A 13,900-nucleotide genomic window follows, 5' to 3' on the forward strand; every position below is an offset into this window, starting at 1 on the left:
TAGAAGACTTGAAGCACAGTAACAATTGCAACAGTAGAAGTAGAAGAAAAAGAATTGAAACAACTTTCATCTTGGCTCATTAGCTCTGAAATGAGGAGGTATCATGATTGGTCATAAAGGTGTCTCAGAGAATGGGAAAACTGCAAGGAAGGAACTATAATTAGTTTCCTTTTTGTTTCTTTTAGTTTCTTTTTTGCTTCAGGGAAATGTGCTAGGAAAATTATATTCAAAAGTGTAAGGCATCTAAATTAAAAGTAATCTTAAAAATATTTGTAATTTCCTTCAATTATTTGAAGCATAGATGTAATTTTAATGGTGTGCTCTACTATCTTATTGTCTTCACCATATACACTATGTTTTAAAACACCTACTGTCACAAATAGGCAGGTCTGATAATTTTATAAATAATCAATATTTAACTGACAGCATCACTACTCTTGCCAGTCAAGATTGACTCAAAAAAGAATTATTCAAAATAGACAACAAATCCCATCTTCACAACACAGACATAAAAATATACCTTGGCCTTGAAATTTTAAAAGGATTAGAAGACCTGGGAAGAACTAATTTAATGATGAAGGCTACTCCTAAAAAATATTTCATCCATTAAAATGAGGAGTCCAGATGTAGTATTTTCACTAACTGTTTTTGTAATTATGATGACATAGAATGTTCAAAAAAGGTAGATTCTTGAAAGGAATAGTTCCAAATAAGCTAGAGATTTAAAGATTATAAACACATAAATTTTAGAAAATGCAGATTCTAAAATCTTAAATCTTGGGGGTTTTTTCTTATTTTGAAAAATGTGTGGAAAAATGAAATTTTGGACAGAATGATGATTTTGATTTTGTTTTAGAAAGTGCGTGGGTAAAATGTTGGCTCAAGTGAAACACATCTACTTTATATCAATTTTTTTAAGGTTGGTTGGACTTGAAGATATTTGACCAGAAAATTTTGCCTTTCCTTTACAATATTTTGTATTTTAAGCAAAACCCTACGTTGGAAATGCAAGTAATAAGATGTGCTCAGGAATCCTTGTTTAACTCAGTCATTTAGATTATATGAATGCCTTAATCTCTTCCAGCCACCAATTAAGGGTATCAATGCCTAACATAGGAATTAACCACAAAAGTAGAGGTCACTAGCATAGTCAGACTCCTGCATTCCCACAGCCCCACAGCCTCATGTACCCATTCCAGTGCAGGAAAGACCAAGAAAGCACTGTAAAATACCAAAATATTTCATCTTACTTGGAGAATTTATGAAGAAAGCTTTCAAAAGTGATCTGTTTCAAGGGAAGTGTAAGAATGTTGACTAGGGTCAATGTCAAAAGTGAGACACTGTTCCTGCACCTGAGATAGCTGGGGAGAAAAAGTACCTACCACTTCAGGACGAGGCAAGCAGTTATTATAAAACTTATCCTTGATTTTCCAAGAAGCCAATTAAAAGATTGATTTTCTAGTTTTTGCTAAGATATTTAATCAAACTGGAGCTGGTAAGGCACTGTTTCATGGTTTGACTCAACCTGGGAGATTTTCTTATGAGAGGGTAATAGACTAATGTAAATTCTTGTGGATTTACATGATGTCTTAGAATATTCATTCTTATGAAATCTGAAGCACCTGAAATGAAAAGAATGTGCAAGATTTAATTTTAAAGGAGAACTAGTGTTTCAAGGTGTTCTGGATTTCTGGGTCAAGTCAAAATAAATTACTCAATAAAGTCTAATCAGAAACAGATTAAGCACCTAATTCCCTACTCTGATGGACAGGAACTTATAGTCTCTAAGCCTCACTCAAGACTTAACATAGATTTCATACTAGTATAACAAACATCCAAAGAAAGTAGTTTTCTCATTATTACTCATTTTCTAGGTGGGTTGCTCATTTTATTTTGGGATGGTCTGTGTTACTAAGCACAACTCTGTGTGCCATGGTCTCTGAGAGCTACCTGTACAAGCTAGCACACGCACAATGGTTGACGATAACCTTCTATTAGAAGGCTTATGAAGATATAAAGAAACATTTGACATTAAATTATCACCTAGTAAACTGCTTATCCACGTAGGGGTCTTAAGAATAGTTTTAAAAGACTTTTGTCACCGATAAGGAAGAGTTAACAAAATGCCAGAGAAAGATGCAATTAATATTGCAGCTGTTTGACTTAATTTCCAAATACAGAGCAATCAGTATAATTCAAAGTAGCTAAGAAACCTAGTCAGAATCTTATGCTTTGCCAAAAGAACCTTCAGACTTTGTCCAACTTACTGGGGGTAAAAATAATTTCTTTTTCCTAAGTGCTAGGGTTTTTTTTTACTTTCCAGCCTTAAAAACCAATTAGAGCTGGCAGTGAGTAATTAAACCAACTAATGAGATGTTATTTTAAATTACAATCCTACTTTCTTTGAACTGTTTTTGCACTAAACCTTAACTACCATAACCACATTATTCTGATCCCTTTATAGATTCACAAGCTTGTTTTCCTCTGGGTTGTTTTTAGTTAAATATCACCCTCAGCCATACTAAGAAATAATTACATCTTTTTAATTGTAGCTTTACAAAAGCCAAACAAATCCAAACCAAATAAAATGTAGGTTCAGGTCCACTCCATAAAATGAAAGTTATCCAATATTTCTACATCACTACAATACAGCCATCTATAGTGAGCAGATCTTTGCCATATAAGAAATTGTCTTGCTCACTTAACTTTAGCAGTCAGGTGAGTTGAATTTCTTTTGTTTAAGTGTGCCATTGATTATGCTGTAAAGTCATTCAAATGGGTTGCTGACCCATTTCTGCAATTTTTTTTGGATGTTGGTAATAAAATTATATTGTCTGGATAGGGGTGGAATATTTTTGTTGCAATACTGTTTTCGAAGCATCTACAAAATTTTATGTATTCTGAGTTGAACCAAGTAACAAAGAAGATTTTTGCAAAATGAGAATGTGAATAATAAATCTCACATGCTTTCTAAGAAATTATATTTCTGCTGTTTTATGGATGTGTATTGTGAATAAACAGTTCCTTTAACATCCAGATTTTCCTCCCTATCAATCCTGCATCTTGCAGTGATTTTTGCAAACAGGACATTTATTAACATTATCTGCTCTCCCTCTATCAATGTTTGTTAACAAAAATTGTTGAGAGCATCCTACCCCATTCAGCAGCACAGCACTTTCAGAAGATTCAGAAGAGCCACTCTTCCACCATTACCACCACTGAGAATGTAGTGTTGGAGAGCCCTGAGCAAAGCATTTTCACAGACGCTTTTATGCCTATGGATATGCAGTTTGCCCTCTGGTCTCACCTTAACCCTCATCACGTCATGCTACAGTCCCCTACTCTGAACTGGTAGGAGAGAGCTGAACTCCATGCCACACAAAATAGTGTTTCTGAGCAGCATTCCCTCCTTTTCATTTTCCCTTTCATTCAGGGGAACCCCAGGAGCTCATTCTCCCACTCTGGAGTACAACGAGCCCCTGTTCTTTCACGTAGAGCTGTTCTTTCATTGATTTGAAAGTAGAGGCCTCAGGGACCCCTGAAAGCTTGTGCTGTATTTCCAGTTCCAACTGACAAGTCCAGCTCTCTTTTCTTTCTTTCTTGCATCTTTCTCTACAGACTTCAAAGGTAGTCTTTCGATTTCTGCCAATGCTGTTATAAAGGGCCACGAAGGACCAGGAATTAGAGATGAGAGGTCTCATGTCTGCTTGGCATGAAACTCCATACTCCTGTTGCTGACCTCAAGAGACTCCAAAAGTGTCTTCCCTTCAGCCTCCCTGACTTTCTTTGCTGAACCTATTCCATATGCTGCCCAGTGTGTCCAACTAACCACACATCCAACAGCACCAGAACAAGGGAGACTCCGCACGGCATCTTTCCCTGACTTCTGTTGGCAGGGAGTTCAGCAAGCACAGCCTCCCTCTGCATTTCCCTGGCCTTGCACAAAGAACCGAAACCCATAGGGGTTTTTTCTCAAGGTGCCAGTCTGCCCCATGGGAATCTACTGAAACAGATTTTCCACCAATACAGAAACAGCTGTCTCTGGAGATATCAAAGAATAAAAAGAAAAAAAGAAAATACAGAAAGAAGAATTACTATTTTCTCTAGAGAGAGGGAAAATAGCTTTTTGGGAAGGGACAGGAGGAATTCCTATATCTTGTGGTGGGATTTAACAGTTCAAAAAAGGAACATTAAAGGCAATAAGAATCAGACGTGAATTAATGCAAAGAGAAGCATGTTTGTGAAATGGAGTCCTAAAGAAAACCTGAATTTTTCATGCGTTTTTAAATCTGCCTGTTTTGTGGTCCTGTGTAAAAACGCAGTGTTTGCAAAAGTTAAAAATGTGTACAAGAAACTCAGGAAGGGGCATAAAGTCAGAGATAATTTGTCATTATTTACTGAAATCATCTGGCTTAAACTCTAGAAGAGGTTAGAACACATCTATGCTGATAGGCACAGACAATCTGAAAGTCACTTTGCTAATCTCAGCTGCACTGTCTCACAAAATTCAAAGATGCACATCATCCAATCAAAGAGATACTGCCTCTCTCCAGTTGTCCAGCGCATATCTGGGTTATTAATAAAGGTCTCATGTTCTGTCCTGTGACTTCTATCTTCTTGAGTATGACAGAATGAAACCTTGCCTGATATATGCAGAAATCTTAAGGTATTCAAGATTTATTTCTATTAGACCTTGAATTATATATCATGCTATTCCAAAAGTACCACATTTCACAGATGTTTGTGCAATATTAATGCCTAAATCATTCACAGCAGCAACGTAAACCCTAAGAATTTTTTTTATCAACCATCTTTTTTTTATCAACTGCTCTTTTTTTATCAACCATCACCAAATTCAAATACCTACCAGTGTCTAGGTCTGAGTGCTACAGAAACTTGACACTAAGGTCTTCAGCCTTTTGTCTACCTCAGGTGGAATTCTGTTAACACAGTATGAGCTTTAGGTATCTTTTGAAGCATCAGAAGCTGAATCCAAACTGCTTCAGAGGAAATGATTGAATACGCCCCTAGAATATAAATATGAAAGTGCAGCAACTGCTTTTCCTTGGTTTTCAAAGTCCACCCTTGCCAAAACATTTATTTATCTTTGAAGTAAGGTTTCTGCCACTGTTCAAGATTTCTGGAAAAACATGTTATATATAACAGGGTAAATGTTATCCTTCATCAAAACTGAAGGCTAGTTCAAATAGCATTCTACAATAAAAATATTAACACATTAGCCTATTCTCAAGTTATCTCAAGTTTTCCTCAAAATATTAACTTCAATTTAAAATAATATTTCATAAAAATTAATTTGTCTAATTATATTAGTCTCAAATATCTCCTCAATAGAAATTAAGGTTAATTAATTCCATACAGAGCATCTGAAAACATTTCTCTGGCTTATATTAAACTCAGTATTCATGATGTATTTCTAAAATCTCAAAAATATTACTTGGTGCTCGCTGGTGCTGAAATCTGCAGAAATTAATAGGAATTGCTGCTTAACCCTTGAATGTGCAAATCTATGCATTACCCATAAATAAGTATGAAAATAAAAAAGCTTCACAATCAAACAAAAATAGACAAAAAACTATAATAATATCTATTTGTTCAGTATTTCCTAATCAAATACTCTTATTTTAGTAAATTCAAATGTGCCACTGAGGAAAAGATAGCAGGTAAAGTGTGTTTCTAAAAGCAACTTAAGGTTTTTGATCATGTCACAGTCTTATCTGGCTTTGATACAATCTTTGCTGTAATCTTTGTATTTAGTTTTGGACTGCATCTCAACAACTGCTTTAAAGTCAAATTTACTCTGAAAAAATGAAGCATTTTAGAGGTAAGAAGCTCCATCTACTGGATATTTAGATGTATATTCTAACTTTTCCTTTTTTAAATAATTGTATTACTTCCATCTTAATTAATGGTCTCCCTCCAATGCAAATCTCTTTATTTTACATTATTAAAAGTAAATAATTTGCCAATCATATTATTTACTCAACAGAAAAAAAAATGTATGGAACATCTGAGTTACTGCCTCAATTATTTTATTTTCTACTTAAATTGTTTCTAGGCAACTTTATTTCACACAGACTATTTAATAAAGCCCTCAAAGTCTTTTAAATCATAGAGTAAATTAAGTTTTAAATGTGTATTTGTAAGTCTTGATGCACAACCCTAAATTCTATATCAGATCCAGCCAGAAAAAAATGAACAACATAAAGATCATTCATATAGACTTTGCACAACGTGGCCCATTTTTCAATATTGTGAGCAGGAAACAGTGTATAATTTTCCCCTTTCATGCCTAAATATGTTCCAACCATTTTTCAGAAGGAAAGTTATTTTATTTAAATGAAGGCTGGTATCAATCTTTGCAGCTAAAGTCGTGTTATGAACAGCAGTTGCCAGAGGTCCACCATGAAAGTGCAGAGCAAGCACCAGTGCCAGAAGATGACAGCTTTGACAGAGAATACAGGTAATACTGTTGCTCTCTGCTCTAGCTCAGTTTTCTATCACCTGTGCTGCAATATCTCATGTACAAATATTCAGACCACTGCAGAATCTACTTATAAATCTTGCCCTACATCATTTGTCAAAAGATAATCACCATTAGAAACATTTTTAAATTTAAAAAATGAAGCTTAAGGGAATTAAAATATTTGCAAAGATTTACTCAACTACGACAAATATGATTTATGTTTATCAAAGTTTAACTTGGCTCCACTTAGCATTTCAGGCAGCTGATAAATTAACTAACATTATTTCTACACTTTCCCTTCCTTTGCTTTATGTTTTCAGTTTTTTGGGTTTCTCTTTTGTATGATAAGAAGTGAAAATCATAGTCTTTGAAAATGTTAATGTGCTACTGAGCTGTATATTATCCTACTGTTCACTGCCAAGATCAAGCAGCAATGTTGCCTTTCATCCTACACCTGGAACTGTTTTATGTGTTTGTAAAAAAATATTTGCAGGGCGTTTTAGAAATAGTCAGCATCTTTAATTAATTGTCTTCACTCTAAATTTTAATGGGAGTGTACACATGTATCATTTTCTGGACTGACTAACACAGAAACCTTAAATTTTAAAATCAGTAAAATTCACACTGGGTCCAGATATAAAACAACCTTTTTTTTTTTTTTCTCCACATGGAAATTAAAATGTCTTGCACTTAAAAAAAAAAAAAAAAAAAGGCAGGGGAGGGAGGGGATTTCTCTGTGCAGATTGACACAGTCCCATGGCAAGGGATTTGCAGCAATGAAAGGATGGAAGCACTTCATAGTTATCTTTCTTGCTGACTGCACTTTATCAAACACTCTCGACGAGCTCAGCAGAGAGATAAGGCATTGGCACACTCTTCTGGCTCTGTCAGGTGGCTGCATTGTACACACAGTGGTCTTAAATTCAAGAAAGTATTATTGGCTGGAGGGATACACATTTGTTGCTTTATCCTCTACCTCTCTTTCCTTGCTCAAATAGACATGAAAGTATGCCATTCCCCTCCACATACATGCACTATTACACAGCCTAAAAATCCCATTGGAACATAAGGCAATTTTCCCCAAAAAATTCTTAGCAGTGCTACAAAAATTCTTAGACTGCTACAATTTTTAGAGCTTTTGCTGGAAAGAAAGTATGATTTGAGCCATTAGCAGCTTTAAATAAGCCATTTAAGAAGGATTTGGCTTGTGTTGATAAATTTTACTGACTATGAATTGTCTCATATTCTTCTAAACCTCTATCCCTATAAGTACCAGGGAGAAGACATGCAGAACTTCCTTGTCTTCCAGTAAGTATTGCTAGTAATATCATTAATAATATATTATTGATAATATATTATTATACACCATACTATATTATTTTATATTATTATATACTATTATATATTAATCATTATATATTATTATATTTATATTATATTTTATTAAATTTATTATATTTATTATGTATTATACATATTGTGCACCATACCGTCCTTACTAAACTCTATGTGCATTTTGTATGAACATACAAATGCACAGATCAGACATTTGAACAGCTCTTGCTGCTTTACAACTGTTATTAAATATCAGCCAATGCAGAACCTTCCCTTCTTAGTACCTTTTCTAAGTTCACCACAACACAGCCACTCAAACACTCTGACACAGATCGTAGGTACATTTTACAATTAGAATTCTTTCTGAAACAGAAGTTAAGGTGTTCCCTTAATACAGAGGTAACTCATAGAGATATAGAGCATATAGGATAAAAATCACAAAGACTAGAATGCAAAATGCAGAAATAACAAGGGGAAGACATAGAAAATATTGGAAAAGGAGCAAATTGAGATAGAAGAAAAAGTAACAAGGAGACAATATGGAGGTTAAAAGACTGATATCTGAATAAAACCTTACTTCTTCTAAATAATCCCCTTTTTTTCTTTCCTTTTGTCTTCTTTTTAGATAATCAGGAACAAATATCCAGAGAGAAAAAAAATAAAGGAGAAGAAACTGTAAAGATCAGGAAAGACCCTTCAGTCACAGATAGAGATGAGAAAAGCAACAGATTACAGGAAAAAGATTGAATTTGCAACTGCATGTAATGGAAAAACCTCAAACCATTCTAGGGTTAGCTTACTAAAGTCTGAGCAGCTTCTGGTGTGGTGATTTTAAAAAGTCTCTTTGAACTGTACTTTGAACTGAATAGGAACTTCTCTCCTATTCAATCTCCTTATTAAAATGTAAATATCAAGTTTTTATAGTGTGGCAAGATCTACATTAAAAACCTGTCTTGTATTTTTGTTAAAAGAAAGTTATTACCTCTATTTTTGTCAGTGTGTAGTTATTGATGACATATATACACTTTGTAGGAAAATTCAAGATGTTCTTCGTAAAACAGCAACAAAATTAGTTTGAAAGTATTAGTGGAATTAAATTCTATTGAGGTCATGTTCAAAGTCTGAAACCCACAGGGCTGGACCTAAAATTTGAAATCCCTTTAAATGGGGAAATGAAAACTATGTGTACTTTTAAAAATTTCAATTTTTTTATTGCCCATATGAACCTTCATAATGATAATATTTGGTGCTTATCAAAAGGATCTTTAGAGTATCAGAAGATCTGAAGAAAGAAACAGAAGAGAGGCCCTTCTTCTTTTGAGGGCATATAAAAGCAATAGTCATTTACAAAATCTTGGTCATAGATCACACAAACTAACCCCCAAATCAAGCATTACAAATCTAATTAATATCTGATATGCATTCAATTTTATAATATTTCCACGATAATTAATGTTCTTTCAACAGCATTAGAACTCTCCCCTTAATATTTCTCTCTGCTAACACACACAGATGATGCAAAATTAAAATCTTTTGATGCAGACCTTGATTTTAATGATGTTTATCAACTTCCAGTTAAGAAAATTGGTCATTTTTGCCTTGGCTTGACATAAAATCCATTTTACATTAATTACTTTTCAAAAACTGGTTTATTTTACTTTTTGTGGCCCACTGCTAAGCTGAAAAAAAACATGTAACTTTATTGTGACTGTTCACAAATATTACCTACTGTTTATTGGTTAACCCATCTCATTTTAAATTTATATCTTAAATCATACTGGCAAAACTTTCTCAGGAAAAAATATCCAAACTAACCTCCATGCTATAGCTTTCCATCTGTGAGATCTGGTGAATTAATCCTTGATTTCTCCTAGCATTTTTCAGTCTTAGGTGTTGAGACTGCAGGGTGCTAATGGGTAGAATCATCTTTTGTCTGTGAACACAGTAAGGCGTTAATTTCAGAAAGGGCTTCCAGGTGCTACTGTAAAACATATTAGTGTTATTAATATATAATTCTTGCAGAATAATCATCCATATAAGCAGTGAAGTGTCTTCATTTTCTCACCGACTTTCAACATGTTTCTGAATGTGAAATGATGTCACATAATTCTAAAGAACATGCTCATACTCATGATAGGAAAAGAAGAAAATTCTAGAGGGATTAAATCATATTCGTTTTTACAGAATGAGCATGATAAAAGATGCTGTTTCTACAGGAACACAGAGGTAGTCTAATGCTGAAAATCCTTAAATCCTTCTGCATCTCAAGTTAATTAAAATAAAACTTTCTTGATCATGCTAGCTAAACTAATAAGAAAATTTATCAGTTACTCAGAGTTACAGTATGTGCATTTACATTTCCACTGGAAAGCATAAAACTAATGCTGAGGCTTACTACACCAAATCAGAGAAGTATTTTGAGGTTTCCTGTGTAAGTCGTTTATTTCAAAATGGAAATATGTCTCTCTCTAATACTAATGCAGCTGATCTTATTCCAGACAATCCCTTTTAGATTTTCATATTTTCAGTATATCACATTTTTGTAACTAAGTTTAATTGAATACAGAAAAAAAATCTCTGGCCTATTTTAAAATTTTGCATAATAATCATACCCTAAATACATTATTTAATGATTCTATTGTCTGAAATTATTTCAGTCATGACTGCTTCATTGACGTGTTAGCACCTAAAATTAAAAAAAAAAAAGTCTTTTGGATTTTTAGCAATTACGCAGTGATGCTGTTCTAAGGTCTAGGTACTGAAATATGACGACAGCTTCAGATGAAACCACAAAATGCTGTGGGTCTCCTTTAGTATTGATGTCTACAACAAGTATGTGCATGACATGATGCTTTTGATATCCTTCACATAGCATGTTTGTAGCTACACGTGGTTTCTCCAGTCCCGAAAACAATTTGCAGGAAAATTAACTGGTTTATTTATCTTTTAATTCCAATGAACATTTTATTTAATTTTTTAAAATTTTCAGTAAAATCCTTTCATGAACCCTTGATCTGCTCTGACTATTTATGTTGGTGTCATGACAAAACATACTTGACAAGCTTAAGCAAAATCTTCCTATAATTAATTCAAAATCACACCTGCAACTCTGACTAAACTGGTATTTTAAAGTCAGGGCAAAAAACAAAAGTATTTGAGAAACAGTTAAACATACTGCCTTTAGATACAGTGTTATATAAGTTGCTAGCCAGAGGATATATGCTATTTATGGTTTGTATAATCAATAAAAGAAAGCCTTTCTGGATACTCCTTGTCAGATTCAGACATTACCCCCAGAATGACCTTCATGAATATCTACCATGTCAGAAGGGGAAAAATCTTTCTGGTTTTGTGCTGTTTATAGTATAATATGTCAACCAGCTTCATGGACTGAAAGTGATAGATTGACTGTATTCATCATGCTGGTTTGGCAAAATCACAGAATGCAAACAAATTCCTATTTTGTGATTTAAGTATGATGAAATTTATTTTCTTCACGGAGTTCATTGGACAGCTGATCATATCTATTGCAGGGACAGATTGTTCCACGTACATGTAAATGTACTTTGACCACTAAATTAAGTTGGAGGTTTGACAGACGACACTTCAGCCAGGAAGAGTGATGGGCTCTCATTAGTCACTATTGAGATAGCTGATTTTTCAAACCCAGTGTGTTATAATAGTTTTTTAAGACATCATCTGGACACAGTCGTGATGTCGGCTAGCAAAGACTAACTCACAATTTATTACAGGTTGGAGAGCAAGGTTGGCAATGACCCAGGGGAGATACAATCAACGAGCCATAGCCCAAGACTACTGCGAAGGAGGAAGTGGATGAGATACATAGAATAAGCTGATTAGCAGCTTCTCCTGTAGCCTGTGTATATTATATATTGGACTTTAACTAAAAATTCTCATCAAATTTATAGACTTTCCCTCTTTCATCACAGTTCTACAACTGAAAAATTTGTAGAGACTTTTTTTGCAGAGTTGCAAATATCTGTATAGAAAAATAATTTTTTAACCTTTAATCCCTAAATCAATCTCCTTGAAAAAGTTTGAACCTCAGCCACCTACTAACCACTCAGAAGGGTTGTAAGGGTTCAGTGTGATGTTCACTCTGAAGTTTGTATTATATGTTTAAATTTCTTACCAGTTTGCTGAAATAAGATTGCTGAAATAAGATTGCTGAAATAAGATTGGCTGTGATTAGTGATGATTTCAAAAAAAGTAAGGGACTAAAATCAACATTAAGGATGGAAATAGAAGGCTAATGCTGTGTGGCTAACAGAGAAAGCAAATATCATCAGGTATCTTGAAGAAAGACCTTCTATCACAGAAAATTAGAGACATTTTCCAGTAATTCAAGACTTTTATTTTTTAAAATTTAGATTTGTATTTTGAATAATCCACTCCACACTTCACAGCAAATTTCATGTACTTCCTAGTTCCCTGTATGCTTCTTATCAGATGAACCAGATTACAAAAGATATTGATCGCTGAATTTTCTTTAAATATCAACAATCAAATAAGAACATTTTTTAACTGTTATATTAGAATCCAGAAAAGTATATAAGCATGCAACATATTTTCATGCAGTGATACTGTTTGAGCAGAAGGCTGCAGTAGAAGATCAGGTTGAAGTGCCCCAGGAGATACACAGGTTTTGTTTGTGGACTATTTTTTCTTCATCTTTGCCAGTAAGATTAACAGCTACCAGAAATATTTGCAAAGAGCTTTGGTAGGACAGAAGCTCTTCTCACAGAATCCCATCATTAATTGCAGATAGGATGATAATCTGCATAATAATGAAATTTTACTGAGCTGCAGTATAAAGAAAATTATTTAATTTTTTCAGACAGGCGTATTCTGTCTGACTTGATGTTCGAAAAAAATTAATCGTGCATTATGTCTCTATTAAAAAAATATTTATATGCAAAATATATGTAGAATAAAAGTATAGCATAACATTAACTTGAAAATTCAGCTCATTTTTAGCCATCATTAAAACAATTAGCTCAGAATAAAAAGCAGAAGACAGCTTTTACTAAACAATCTTCGAAAAAAAGAAAAAGAAATTTAGAAAAATATACATAGTAGGTGAAATTTTTAGTAATCATCTGATGCTTGAGAAAATGAGCGTTTTCCTGAAATAACAACCAGATCCTACCTCTTTTGTTTCCCCTGTTCTTTTTATGTAATGCACACAGTTGCCAGAGACCAGAATAGTTGCACTTCACTTGTATCTGTGTGGAAGTGCAACTCCTACGACAAGAACAATTTAAAGCTCTTTCTTAAGAAGGATAATGGACTAATTACAACATTACTGCTAATAAAAACAATCCTTTCTTCTTCAGTTTCACCTCTCATCAGATTATCTCAAAGACATTCTGAACCACTAACTGTGTAGGGCAGTCAATTTTATGCACTTTATATGGGAAATTATGCAGCTGAGAGGGATTAACTGAGTCTTTAATGGGCACACAGTGGGTAAGTAGCAGAACAGTTCTATAAATTGCAGTATGTTTCTCTCTTCCCTGAAAATTTCCACAGCGCCCGTTCTATACAGAAATAAAGGCGGGTTTAGGAAGTTCAGAAAGATACAGTATATCATGATGGAGTAGAGGTCCTCAGCTGGCTTTTACTGAGCTGGAAGGTGTGCAGATGCTTCTAACCACCTTCAAGCAGGTAAAGGTCAGGGTAAAAATCTGCTTAACAGATTAGGAGCTACTCCACTTTCTCACCTGAACCAGAGCTTCTGGCATCAGCTGAAGCATTTCCAGTATTGCATTAACTTTTAAAAAGTATAATTTTTAAAGCTGGTATCTGTAGGGTGGATGTGGTCTCATTCTGAGTATGTGTGCAGCTCTGAGTCCTCAGAATTTAAAAAGGCTGTTAAAGCACTTGAATGTGCTTGAATTCAGAGGAGGAAAACAGACCTGGTGAAAAAGCTGAAACAAATGTCATCTGGGGACTGTCTAAGCACTTTGTGCCAGTCTATTGGTAAGGAGGGAGGCTAAGTGGCAACTTCATTGTTCTCTACTGCTTCCTGAGAAGGGTAAGATGAGAGGGAAGTGCTGA

The 13,900-nt window shown here is 34.3% G+C and overlaps 1 long non-coding RNA gene across 1 annotated transcript in view; it reads right to left on the reverse strand.

Annotated features, from left to right (window-relative positions):
- LOC140682512 (uncharacterized) overlaps positions 1-13,162 on the reverse strand; it is a 55,101-nt gene extending 41,939 nt beyond the window's left edge. The window contains exons 1-2 of the long non-coding RNA XR_012054349.1: positions 12,990-13,162; positions 9,635-9,752 (exon numbers count right to left, since the gene is read on the reverse strand). This is a non-coding gene — a long non-coding RNA (uncharacterized lncRNA). The remainder of the gene's footprint in view (positions 1-9,634; positions 9,753-12,989) is intronic.
- Positions 13,163-13,900: the final 738 nt, after the last annotated feature.

This window comes from Taeniopygia guttata, chromosome 2 (genome assembly GCF_048771995.1).
Source record: "Taeniopygia guttata chromosome 2, bTaeGut7.mat, whole genome shotgun sequence".
NCBI lineage: Eukaryota > Metazoa > Chordata > Aves > Passeriformes > Estrildidae > Taeniopygia > Taeniopygia guttata.